General features: G+C 38.3%; 1 protein-coding gene across 6 annotated transcripts in view; it reads right to left on the bottom strand.

Moving 5' to 3' along the window:
- Nucleotides 1–14,631, bottom strand: part of CDH13 (cadherin 13) — a 1,150,740-nt gene that overhangs the window by 816,536 nt on the left and 319,573 nt on the right. The gene's annotated exons all lie outside the window — the stretch shown is intronic.

The following is a 14,631-nucleotide window of genomic DNA, read 5'->3' as shown; positions in this document are numbered from 1 at the left end:
TTGTCTATATCCAAAAGGGAATTGCCAATTGACAGCTGTAAGGGAATTACAGCTGTCACTCTGTGAACACTGTTGGAAGAACCTTCTTTCTCACCAAAAAAAAAAAAAAACAATTGTAGATTTTCTACGATATCGGAGTAGTCTAGGAACATTTCAATTTGATCCTTAATCTTCTTTTTTATTGTACTAGGCAATTCTTGGGGTAGATTTCATCCATTCCAAGCACTTCAATATCTGCCTGGATGGAAGGTCACAGGGAGCTGAGGCTGAATACTCTTAAATTTGCTTTGTTTGCTCAGATAAATGTATTTGAATGTCATCAGGCAGAGAGTTCCTAGGCCACCCCAAGTTAACCATAATTCCTTCCTGCTTACACCTGAAGGCTTCCTGGTCCATGAAGACATATGAGTTTGTGAATTGTGGCTGCTGGCTTCTGATACACAGAAAGGTTTTAAAAGGAGAACAACATGATACTTATGAGGTTTAGAAGGGTACTTCTACTGCCTTCTAGGGTAGAGATTGGAGAGTAAAGACTAGAATCCTGGATAAGAGTTAGCAGGACACAGATGATGGTGGCAGAGAGAAAAGGTGGTGATTGGAAAGGAGATAATGAGTCAGGCTGAGAGATACATAGGAGTGACTAGAAGATAGGTGGGGGAGCTAGAGGAAGGAGCAAGCATCATGCCCATGTTTGTTATTTGGGCAACAGTGTGCAAGGTGGCACATAATTCACTAAAATTGGAAACATGCAGGAGGAAATGTAGGTTTGAGAGCTGGGTTAGGATTGCTGGGTAGATTGTGAGTCTAATTTTGTACTTATAGAGTTCTATGTGCCAGTGGGAGAGCCAAGAGGAGGTGTCCAGTTGGCAGAGTTAAAAAATAAAAAATAAGTGACTAAATGAAAGTGATTGCATATATTCCTACTTTGTTTCACAGTAGAACTTTCATTTAGCATTCCTTTAACTCTGGGAACCATCAGATTTTTGTTTTTCTAAAAATTAAATTGTATTTGGAACCCTCTCAACTATCCCTGCCTTTGTAGCATTAACAGATTTTATTTATTTTGACTGCACTAGGTAGAAGCTACTCCAAAGAGTATTCTCTCTTTTTATTTAAACTGAAAGCCCCTCATGGAGGAAAGTTTTCAATTTCTTTCTTGTGTGGCTTATGATTAGCCAGACAGCAGCATTAATTGGCAACCCAGCAATATGAAGCAGTCTTTGAGTCAGGGTGAATTATGGGAAGGTAGTAGCTGTGGGTCATGAATAGCGCTTGATAAGTCATCCGTGAATCTTCTGGTGTAGTTCCTCTCAAACTTAATTTTTCTCTAGCCAAGTTATGTCTGTTTTTGTCTCACCACCTTATTCCCAGAGACTAATATGGTACCTGATTCTCAGTAGGTATTGAATAAAAACAAAAATGAGTGCATGCTTAATGAAGGGCTGCCTATGAGCACATGCTCTAACTTCTAGCTAATTAGAAACTTCAGGCCAAAATACTCTTGATGAAGACATGCATCATTACACACAGCAGGGTTAAGCAGAGAATTCATAAACTAAATTAAATGGATAATGATAAAGCTAAGGTTTTATTCACTTATAAGTAAAAAGCAAGAAGTGCAGGCCCTGAGATTTAAGACCAACTTAAGGCAACACTGATAATGACCGAAAACATCCTTTTTTAATGCTTTGGTAATTCTAGAAATCTATGCATGCAGATGTTTTAGTTACTTTTCCCCTTGCCAAATAGTGAGAAGCAAGCAACTTGATTAGTTGAACATCAGATTAAAGCTGCCGATAAATTCCAGGACTACTTTGGAGAACAGTCTGGCAGTTCCTCAGAAAGTTAGATGTAGAGTTACCATATGACCTGGCAGTTCCACTCCTAGTTATATATCCAAGATAAGGAATATCTACTCAAAAACCTATATGTAGATATTCATAACACATTATTTATAATAGTCAAAAGGCAGAAACAAACCAAATGTCCATCAATTAATGAATGGATAATGAGTATATGGTATATTCATATATTATGATTGAATTATGTCCACCACAAGACAGGCTAAAGACTGAATTCCTGTGTTATGAGTTAATTTGTAAATAGTATCTTCAAAGATGTTATCAAAGAGGAGTCCAAACTGAATCTGGGTAGGCCTTAATCCAATATGACTGGTACCCTTGTTAGCAGAGGAAATTAGACATAGTCAGTTGGAGACAGGAGACAGATGGCCATAATGGAGGTAGAGGTTGAGATTTGTCTGCAAGTCCCCACCAGCATGCTAGAGATTAGAGGAAGGATGAATCTGATGACACCTTGCTTTTGGATTCCTAGCCTCCCACACTGTGAAACAGTAAATTTGTGTTGTTTAAGCCAACCAGTCTACACGAATTTGTTATAGCAGCCTTAGTAAACTGATCACCATACAATGCAATACTATTTTGCAATAAAAAGGAATGAAGTACTTCTAAATGCTACAACATAGATGGACTTCGAAAATACTAGGTCAATTTAAAGAAGACAGACAGGAGGTACGCTTATTATATGATTCTGCTTTATGAAATGAACAAAAAAAGCAAATCTATAGAGACAGAAAGTCGATTTTCATTGCCAGGGGTTAGGGATAAGGAGAAATGAAGAGTGACTGCTAATGAGTATGGCGTGTCTATTGGGAGTGATGAAATGTTCCAAAATTGATTATGGTGATAGTTGCATAATTGAATATATGAAAAAACTATGGGATTGTACCCTTTAAAAGGATGAATTGTACATGAATATGTTTCAAGAAAGCTGTTATAAAAATAAACTCCAGGAACAAGAACTCATTTGGCAGGCTATCAGTATATTGGTAGCTTTAATGTATAGGTAGTAATGTGGAAGCAGGGAAGATAAAAATATGGAAGTAGGGGGATAGTTGCATGGCAGTAGGGAAGATAGTGATACAGAGGAATGGAAGGGCACATCACAGGTGCTCTGTGATTCTGGATACATTATTTCAACTTGAATGAAATAACTTTCTCATCTTTAGAACAAGAGCATTACAAATGCTGTTAGTGCCCATTTATGTCCCCTTGCTTCATGAGAGGTTTCTTTCTGCAAGTCCTTGTGTCTCTCTGATGATTCCCTATGGCTTTCTCTGGCTGTGAGAAAATGTATGCTCCCCATGCAGGCAAACCAGAACTGGAAGCAGCTGTCAAGAAATTATAAACAGAAGTTGGTGGATCAGTTCCCTAGCTTCTTCACCTATCATATGGCACAACTCTGAGGTATGTTCCACACTGTCTGGATTGAGTCTCAATTTCTCACAGTGGCCACCTGTTCATTAATGCATCCTAAATTGACTTCCTTCTCTTACCAGCTCTCTTCTCCATTCCCCTACCAGTGTTTCCTGACACCACCTCTCAAATAACCTATCTACACATAGAGCTTATCTTTGTGTCCGAATCTGAGAATCTGAGGTTACCTAACTTAAAATAAGGAATAATTAGAATGTCTTCTTAGGTCTGCTGGGAGGCAGACCTAAGAACATTCCACACTGTTTTAGCATAATACATTAATACCCACGGGATGGGCTGGTCCATGGTTTCAGACACTAGACACCCTCTACCCCCAAGCAGGGGTCAGTGTTTCTTATTGCCGGCAATGCTTGGTCCTTGGCTTTCCTATCTTATACATGGAGCCATCTTCTTTCTCTTCTAGGTCTCATTGACTTTCAGGTTCTGGCTGCTCCCCATGGCTTCTCCTTTTGTGTTCAATTTCCTCTGCTTATAAGGACTTCAGACATACTGGATTAGGTTCATCTCCTTTAGTTTGGGCACAACTTAACTAGTAACATCCTCAAAGGTCTGATTTATCAATGCGTTTACACCTATAGAGCTATAACTTGGGATCTGAACATGCCTTTGTGGGGGATATGATTCAATTTCCAATACACATAAACCATTTCAATACTCCAGCTGACCACTTAATAGTGGTTAGCTATTACCATGATTGTTATTACTGTTATTATTATTAACAGTAAATAACTGCCTCAGAACTTTTTCTCAGATCTTGCCCCCTCTAGAATCTTATCTTGGTCTCCCTGAACATATGAAAGGTGCCAAATCAGTATTGTGCTGCTTGTTTCACTATCGTGTATCCAGTTAATTATTTCCCCCCAATTGTCACAATGTTTTCAAAGACTTTATCTAGAAAACTGCACAGATTAAGTAATAATTCATTTTCTCTCTCATGTTTTATTAATCAAAGATATATAACTGCCAGTTAGAGCTTCTGATCAGAATGAAATTGCTAGGGTCACTACCCAGAGCTAATATTATTTCCAGCAAAAGAAAGAACTATGATGTTTTTGTTAGTCTGTGCAGCTTCATCATGTGTAAACATATGATTATATTAGATTTTCTGAAATCCTTAAAATATCATATAGACCTCCACTATTATCTTCATGGTCTCCTAAGACCCAGCAAGCACATGGTGGCAGTTGCTGATGCAATAAAACACAGTTAATTATGAAACATACTTGTTTTTGTTATCTGGGTATCTACTCAAAGGACTTAAGGGCAAAGACACAAACGGACATTTGCACACCAATGTTTATAGCAGCGTTATTTACAATTGCAAAGAGATGGAAACAGCCAAAATGTCCATCAACAGAAGAGTGGCTAAACAAACTGTGGTATATACATACGATGGAATATTATGCAGCTTTAAGATAGGATAAACTTATGAAGCATGGAATAACATGGATGGACCTAGAGAACATTATGCTGAGTGAGTCTAGCCAAAAACTAAAGGACAAATACTGTAAGGTCCCACTGATGTGAACCGACATTCGAGAATCAGCTTGGAATATATCATTGGTAACAGAGACCAGCAGGAGTTAGAAACAGGGTAAGATAATGGGAAATTGGAGCTGAAGGGATACAGACTGTGCAACAGGACTAGATACTCAAAACTGGACAGCACAATAATACCTAACTGTAAAGTAATCATGTTAAAACACTGAATGAAGCTGCATCTGAGCTATAGGTTTTGTTTTGTTTTTTTACTATTATTATTATTACTTTTATTTTTTTCTCTATATTAACATTCTATATCTTTTTCTATTCTGTTGCTAGTTCTTCTAAACTGATGCAAATGTACTAAGAAACGATGATCATGCATCTATGTGATGATGTTAAGAATTACTGATTGCATATGTAGAATGGTATGATTTCTAAATGTTGGGTTAATTTCTTTTTTTCCGTTAATTAATAAAAAAAAAGATGAGATAAAAAAATTTTAGTAATACAGCTTTTATTGTCATATTTGGCAATAATCTTTCCTCATAAGATGAGAAAACAAAGAATAAATAGATTTTTAGTACTGTGTTTTTTATCTTGACCTTTTCACCATGGAATATCCTCTAAACCTAAGTGTGGCTGGATTACTTTATGATGCCAAGCCATTTCGAGTTTCCCACTACAATATTTAGAGATCACAGTCTATGAGGAAAAAGTAAGCAAGAAAGAGCAAACTAAAAACTGAGCATTTTAGAACGGCAGAATGAAGGGAATATCTAATTCTCCACTGTTTAAAGTAAGTGCACTCACCAGTGGAGTGGTCATAGGCAGATATTCTGGGTGAAAGTATTTGGGCCTCTCAGTTCTCTCTCCCTTTCTCTACCCTCCTCTGTCCTTAGGTAGCTCACCTGGAAGCCTTGACCTCTGGCTTCAGCAAATGAGGAGCACCAGCAAGAGATGAGAGATAGAATGAGAGTAAAGTAGGTGTCAGTTCTCTTGGGTACCTCCCTAAGGGTCAGGAGCAGCAGCTGCACCCCTCACGTAAAGGCCACTGTGCTGGTCAGGTGGCCCCTTCCACATAGCTCTCTCTGGCTCTGATTCTCTTCTCCCCTTGCCCTTCATCTCGCAGGCTCCTGGGTGATGATGGCGCTCCACTATTCCTCAGCCTGGGATCTACAACTACCCTCTGTGGTTTCCCTGCATGTTTCCCACAACTTTTTCAATTGCCACTTTATTACATTCTTTCCAAATTAACTAGTTCAGCTGCGCCATCTATCTTCTGCCAGAACCCTGCCTGATGTATCTGGAGAACCTAACTAGAAACCAAAGGACAAGAGAGTCAAGGTGGTAAGGACGTTACAGCTCAGTGTCTTGGGGTAGGGAGAGGGTGGAGAACTATGGGGAGCGGATCTGAAGGCCTATGGATACCTGATCCCCTAAGGATCTCTATACGTAAGATAGGTATATGGCATAAAGTTGGTTTCTACGAGAATTAAATAATATGTTCTGGGGAAAATACTTAGCACACTGCCTAGCATGTAATAAACACTTAAAAGGGCATTAGCTGCTCTTTTCATATTCAAGAGTCTCTACAAAAACCCTGTGTATTCACTGCTTTATGAATAACCAGAAGCTTCTTTTCTCCATATTTCTGGGATCTGAACCCACATTAGAGCCATCATTGCAATTCAGAAGATAACTCATTTCTATGAACACTAGCCAATACTTGTCGAGAGCTTACTATTTGCCAGGGACTGTGTTAATTACTTTCCAAGTGCTCATTTGGCAGAACTGTATTATGAGGTAGGTAATATAAAATCATCCTTTTACAAATGAGAAAACTGAGGTTAGCAGGATTAAGAAAGCCACCTAAGCTCACGGGATCCATACTTGGCAGAAGTAGCATTTGAAGCCAGGTCTGTGAACTCCACAGTTAGCATCCAGTTTTGTTTATAAGAGACCAGTTCTTCAAAGTGAAACCTGAGCAGCTTGATGGGCATGGAATCAGGTTGTCTGAGTGTGGAAAACTGTCTGTGCGTTTATCATTGTCAAAACTCGTTTCAAGAAAATATGCTATAATTGTAAATTTAATTCAGCCCCAGCACATCACAATGTCCCAGTGAAACATACAGCCAAGTGACATGTGCTGAGATTGTGACCCTGCTGGGAGAGAGTCTTGTAAAACTCACACTAAAGAAAATGACAAACAAACAGATGCAGTGGTTTATTGGCCTCATCTCTTTGTGGCACCTCTGTGGCTCCTGGGAAAGCAACGGAACACTTAGGAAGACGGGCTGAACCTCCTGGGTCCCAAGGGTGTATGATAACTGTTTCATACTGTGAAAGTCTTTCTCACCTTTATGTCCTTGAATATTTACCAAATTCCTCATTTGGAGCACAGTCAAGGACACCAGAGTATGCATGGGTCAGTGATGAATGGAGCTGCACTCTGGAGTGCTCTGGGTTCCCTCCTACTTGAGCCGGGCCTGCCACTGTCCAGGGAAGAATGTGAGAGCCCTGCAGGTGATGGAGATCAGAGTCTCTTGGGTGAGCGTTTTTCCATAATGAACTGGCTGCCAAGGACATAGCTTGTGCAGTAAGCTGGTCTGAAAACCTGAATGTGGTACATTTTGTTGGAGAACCTGACACCCAAATGGTGAACAATATCCTGAGTTTGGGAGGGGTGGAAAAGACCTTTCCACCTTCCCTACATAACTCTTACCAATGAATACAACCCATTTCATAGTTTTACAATGATTCCCTCCTCTTTGGCACAAAATTTTTATACACACAGATCCTAAAACAAAGCCATTCTGTCCTGTATCCTAAACACCTGACCGCAAGTAATTGATTCTGGGGAAAATACCTGAACCAAGTCAGGTCAATCAAAAAATTCCCCTCAGGGATTTGGAATTCAGGACACTGAAACGTGGAAATGGGTAGCATTCAGCTGAAGTGTGTCAGTAGAAGAGTTCTAGAGGGTTCCCAAATTCCTGCACCTGAGCACCCCAAAGATGTCTTGGTTTTGGTCTCTTTCTGAGTCAGCCCCTCCTTAGTTTCCATACACAAGCCAGATCCAACCAAAAATTGCATTTTTTCTTCTTTATTTTTTTTTCTGCTAATTACTAGTCAGAGTGAGTTTCTTGATTTCTTTCTACCAAGAGATAATTAACCAATAACACAAATATGCCACGTAGGGCAAAGAGAAGTAACTACAGAATGAGTTTTTTCAGGCATGTCAAAGATACTAAAAACAATTTCTGTAAAGAAAGCTTTATTTAAACAGCTGTTAACAATATGGGACAGGGAGGTGGAACTAGCTGACATTCTGGAGAGGCTGGTCCTCTGGGTTTTAAGACTTACGTAGCCTAGGAACCCATCTAGAGAATATGGCAGAAAACAAAGAAGTGGTTATGGGCAGATAACTTGGTTTTCATCTCAGTCTTACTATAGAAAAGACAATTAATTGTAAAAATAAATGTGTGCCCTGAAATATTAACCCTGTTAAACATTGGCAATAGACTCTTTCTCTCAAAATCTCACCTTCGGGCATGGGAGTAGTTTACTTGGGGTAATGTGATACAAGTTTATCAATCCACTCACAACATAGAGTTCAAACATGTCTGAAATAATCGAATCCCTTACAGTTATTTTGAAAGTGCCATTAACTAAATGCTTAAAAAGTCCTGGTGGGAAATAAATCATCAAAATAAGTAACACATTTTTGGTCTCTCTTTCTAGTCCTCATTAAAGTGTTTTCAGTAAATCTATGTTAAAATAAGCAATGTTCTACAATCACAGTTGAACACCGGTTTAATTGAATCAGGAGGCTTAGTTAACTGGTGTCTGTTGGTAAGTTTTCAATAAAGGTTCCACTTCTAAGTGGAGTAAAGTAGGTAACTGAGAAAATTAAAGAAACTGAGAGTGAAGGACACAGCCTCTTAAGCAACATCTTTGAAAGTGACTAATAGCAAACTTGTCTTATACTGTGTCCTTAATTCTATCCTAAAAGGGGGGAAAAAAGAGAAAAATAAGCATCGTGACTGGTGAAGAACTCTTTCTTTACTTTTTAACAAAGGTCTTCATTCCTTTGATCTTTGGATTGTTCCCAAATAGTAATTCGTTTATTCTAAAAGTAGGTCTTCTCCAAGAATGAAACAGTTACTTAATTTTTGGAACCATGTTGAATGGAGTACACTGAGCTCTAAGAAGCAGGGGTGAGGGGAGAGAGAAATCATCTATGAAAGACGTAACACGTGTTAAATTTACAGCTATTGTTCCAAAAAAAGTCTTCATTAATATTTTTAGACCAAGATTAATGTATTTGCTGACAATTTTAGAATATAAACAAGTCTAAATTGAACATCTGCTTTATTGTCTTGGTTCTAGAGTCAACCTTTTGGCTTCAGAATTTGGAAAGCAGATTTGGGGGAGTAAATACATAATTTTGACTTATCCAAATAATCTACTAATGTGCTTGGGGATTCAGAATGATTTTTCATTTTTTTTGGTTTGACGAAAGTTTAACTTTTGAGGTGCTGGTTTCATTATGCATTGCATGACAATGTCTTTCAATGTCCATTAGATAATACTTAGCACAGTAAATGTTAAATTACCATGTTACATCTCCATAAATACATGTGAAGTCCATATGAATGCCAATTGAATTCAATATGGTCATTTCTATTGCAATAAATGCTAAATGAATTCAGAGCCATGAAGCACTTAAAATGTCACACACTTCCAACTAGCTCCATCATGAATCCATTACTACAATGTGAATTCCATGCTTTGTCAGTGTAAATACTATTAAATACTATTTTCAGCAGTTCATAACAAAATTCCATTTGAATAATTGATTCTTGATATATGGAAGATGAGCTCTAAGTCTGAGGAAGTAGTGCCAAAGTAACTTTTGCTATATTAAGATCTCCCCCTAGCATGAAAGTTTAATATTTGTGTAAAACATAAATTAGACTATCTAGCTATGGTTTTTGATGTTTCCTCTGTGAATAAAGAGAGGCCTTTTTCATAATGTGTCTTTCTAAATATTTACTTAGTTTCCATCGTTCTCATCAGTTAAGGTGCATGTGGCAGAATTACATGTCATAGATGGAAAACCTAAGACAGCATGAACTAATTTCTTTAGTCATGACATCATCATGGGTAATCTCTGAACTTCAAAAACCAATATTTCCATTTTCCCAGGAGTAGCCAAAAATATCCACTCTGCAATTACTCTACTTTTTCTTTTTGCATGTTTTTTTTATTGTGAGAAATGACATATACAAAAAAGCAAGAAATTCAAAAGCACACCACAACAATTAGTTGTAGAACAGATTATAGAGTATGAGTTACAACTCCACAAGTTTAGGTTTTTGTTTCTAGTTGCTCCAAGACACTGGAGACTAAAAGAAATATCAATATAATGATTCAGCAATCAGACTCATTTATTAAATTCCATTTCCTCTGTTTTAACTCTACCTTTTCCTTTGATATTTCTCCCAATCTTTAGGGGTGTTTTGGCTATGCCCAGTCAAACTTTTTCATGTTCAAAAGGGCTGTCAGTAATATTGGATAGGGGGATGGAACTAGTTGATGTTCTGGAGAGGCTGGAGCCTCTGGATTTCAGAACCTATCTAGCCTACAGACCCATCTGGAATTTGTAGATTTCTAGAAAGTAATCACAGTGCATGGAACCTTTGTAGAATCTCAGATAAAAGGGTTGGCAGGATTGATTTTGGTTAGAGTTTAGCAAACCATGATTAGTAGCAACATCTAGCTGATGCTTATGTAAAAGTAGCCTCCAGAGTACCCTCTCGACTCTATTTGAACTCTCTTAGCTACTGATACCTCCTTTGTTACAATTCTTTCCCCTCTTTTGGTCGGGAAGGCATTGCTGATCACACAGTGCCAGGGCCAGACTCATCCCTGGGAGTCATACCCCACATTGCCAGGGAGACTTTCACCCCTGCATGTCATATCCCACAAAAGGGGGAGGGAAATGATTTTCCTTGCAAAGTTGGGCTTAGGGAGAGAGAGGCCACATCTGAGCAACAAAAGAGGTCCTCTGGAAGTACCTGTTAGGCATAACTACAGGTATAGGCTTGCTTTCTCTAATACATAAATAGCCTACAAGAGTAAGCCTCAAGGTTAACAGCATTGCCTATTGACTTGGAAGTACGTAATGTTTGAGACATTATCAGGGGTTTACCAGGTGGTAAAGTTTAATAAGTCCATATTTTTTCTCCTATCCCTTAAAGGACTTTTCTGCAACTATTTTTAATCAGCTCTTTTGGAACTGGGAGGTAGAAGTATGCAGATGGGTAGAGTTAGTGTAGATGACAGAAGGAAGAGAGAGCTGGAGAAATACCAAATACAAATGAAAGCATTTGGCATCCAAACAGGTAGTAGGAATAAAGACTAACTCAGGTTGAAGAGTGATAGCTCCTATGGCTTAAATATAAAGTTAATATACACAGTTTGTTTATTGTCAGTAAGAAATAAGGGAGACAGCTTTATACATTCCTATAACATTTAACATATTTTAATATGATTAACCTATAAGACTTTGGCCTAATATTACGAGCAAAACTGAATTATCTGTTGTAGCTTCCTCTGTAATAAATATGTATAGCCTGAATGCAGATTCTGCTTAAAATGGTTTCAGCTTCACTCTACCAATTGTATGTATAAATCATTTTGACTTTCTATAAAATTCTAGGCATATATATGCATTTTATGTTATTGAACAATAAATCAAATATTTTGATTTCAGATTTTGCTCTATTACTGAACAAGATTAAGCTTAACTTTATATGAGAAAATGGGGCAATTTTAGTTAGAGCATCTTACTTTCAGTAAAATAGTTTACAGTTAGTATTGGAAATTATGTAGGAACTTAAATTTTGAGAAAATGTTGATGTCTTTCCTTCCTGTCTTGTATCCACCTATCCATCCATCCATCCATCCATTTATGCATTCATTTACACAGTAAATAGTTATTAGGCATCTCCTATGTGCTAATTTGCAATTCACACATGGGGGGCGGGTACAAGATGAGAAAGAGAAACTCTTCCCTCAAACAGCCCATTTCATTTGGGGGGAAGAAAAGGGTAAAGAAACTGTTAAAAGGTATAAGAAAAAGTATTAGTAAGATGGTGTGCTGGTTTGAAAGGATTCATGTACCCTAGAAAAACCATGTTTTAATCTTAATCAATTTAGTGGGAGCCACGGTTTCTTCTAATCCCTTTTCAGTACTATAGGTTGGAAATTTGATTAGGTTATCTCCGCAGAGATGTGAGTCAATCAATTGTGGGTATTAAACTTGATTAGATGACGACGTGTCTTCATCCATTCTACCTTGGTCTTGATTAGTTTACGGGAATCCTATAAAAGCAAAGAATGACAGGAAAGCTGCAGCAGAGCCAAGGAGAGCCACAAGGCCAAGATAACCAAAGTCCACCAGCCAGCGACCTTTGGAGATTCTGAGACAGCAGAAAATGATGAGAGGTGGAGACCATGCTGCCCCTAGGGGAGCTTCATGAAACAAGAAGCAGGAAGAGAAATCTAGCAGACTTTGCCATGTGCCCTTCTAAGTGAGAGAAACCCTGAATGTTATTTCCCCTCTTAAACCAAGGTATCATTCCCTGGATGCCTTAGATTGGACATTTATATAGACTTGTTTTGATTTGGACATTTTCAGAGCCTTAGAACTGTAAATTTACAACATTAAATTCCCCCTTTTAAAAGCCATTCCATTTCTGGTATATTGCATTCTGGCAGCTAGCAAACTAGAACAAATGGAAATTCAAAGTGCTAGTGAAAGTCAACAGAAGGTACTACACATCCTTCTTTGTGGGGCCATGAGCAGTTGCAAAGAGGCGACAGGTAAGCTGAGCCACTAAAAGAGCTGGAACTATATCTGGGAAAGAACTCGGAGGAGGAATTTGGAAACAGTTATTTTATCATGACCACAATGCCCTCTGTCTGCAAGAATCTTATGAAATATTTTGGGGAGTAATACTATGTTTGACCTATCACAATGCCTCATCTCAATAACATTTCAGCATTCAGCAAGATGGAAGGAACAATGCTAAGTTGGGGTACACTGGGGTGTCTCCACAGTAAACAAAGAGGAGCCTGGCCCAAAGCAAAACAGACAAAACAATGCTAAACCCTTGATATATATCATGGTAAATGACCTAAAGAAGCATTTGTTATTGTTATTCTTTCATCTCTATAGAAATGACTGAACAGTGCAGAAAGCTTTGCCTCATTTCTTTTAGGGCTATGCTCTCAGCTTTCATCAGGGGTCTAGGAAACATCCTCTTAAAAGCCGCCTTTCATTTGAACTATGGGTGTTGCTGAGGTTCTATATAACATGGGCCAGGTAACTATGGCTTGTGGACTCAATCTGGACTTCAAGATGTTTCTGTAAATGAAGTTTTATTGTAACACAGTCATTCCCTTTGTGCACACATCGTCTGTGACCACTTTGGGGCTACAAACAAGACAGTTGAATCGTATACCAAAGACTATATGAGTCACAAAGCTGAAAATATTTGCTATCAAGCCCTTCACAGAAAAAAATGTTCACCCTTGATGTACATCAAATCCCAGGTGAGAAATGTCTTTGTGTTAATAAAAGTTTTGCTTAAATTCCTTATGGATCATAAAAACAAAACATAATGACTGTTCCCATTTTTATTTTGGCTACCATGAAGCTCAAAGAAACTTAAAGCAATTTTATCAGTCATAATTGTCAGATTATCAGTGTCATATCTTCCCCATAGTCAATATTACCCATTATTACCCATTGTAATTTGCATTTCCCTGCTTATTCTTAAAATTTATGTTATTAAATTTATTTTTGATTACTTTGTTGAGTGTGGGTTGTAGAAACTGCTTTATATTATTGTATTAGTTAGGATTCTCTAGAGAAACAGGATCACAGGAAACACTCACAAATATAAAATTTATAAAAGTGTCTCATGTAACAGTGGGAATGCAGAGCCCCAAATCCACAGGGCAGGCTGTGATGCCGACAATTCCGATGGAGGGTCTGGATGAACTCCATAGGAGAGGCTTGCTGGCCAAAGCTGGAAGAGAGTCTGTCTGTTCTGAATCCTCCTTAAAAGGCTTCCAGTGATTAGATTAAGCATCACTCATTGCAGAAGACACTCCCCTTGGCTGATTACAAATGGATCAGCTGGGGATGCAGCTGATGTGATCATGATTTAATTCTATGAAACGTCCTCATCGCAACAGACAGGCCAGCACTTGCCCAACCAGACAAACAGGTATCACCACTTGGACAAGTTGACACATGAACCTGACCATGACAATTATATTTTCTGAAATGAATCACTGAGTGGCTAGATCAGAGAAATGATAGATATTACAGATCGATCAATTGATTATTAACCAGATGTTATATATAGATCAATTGATGGATAAATAGACGATATAAACAGATTGTTTGATTTGATCCATTGATTGGATAAATAGCTAGAGATAGATGGCTTTAAATCCGCTCACCTGTATCTCACAAATCAATAATAAAAAATCCTCAGAGCCCTATGGCAAAATATGTATATTATTAGCAGAAGGGGAAAGTAATGGGCAGTTTCCCAGGCTCTAGGACAGGTTTCTGAACCTCAGCACTGTTGGCATTTAGGACTGGGTAATTCAGTCTTGCAGGGCAGGAAGCTGTAGTGGGCCTGGTGGGGTGCCAGCAGGCCTCCTGGTCTCTATTCCAGATGATAGTAGCACCCCCCCCCCCACCGTGTGATGATCAAAAATGTCTCTAGACATTGCCAAATGTTTCCTGGGGAGGAAAATTTTCCCC

This window comes from Tamandua tetradactyla, chromosome 16, assembly GCF_023851605.1.
Source record: "Tamandua tetradactyla isolate mTamTet1 chromosome 16, mTamTet1.pri, whole genome shotgun sequence".
Taxonomy (NCBI): domain Eukaryota; kingdom Metazoa; phylum Chordata; class Mammalia; order Pilosa; family Myrmecophagidae; genus Tamandua; species Tamandua tetradactyla.
The sequence above is the reverse complement of the archived record's forward strand: the minus strand, read 5'-3'. Positions and strand labels throughout refer to the sequence as shown.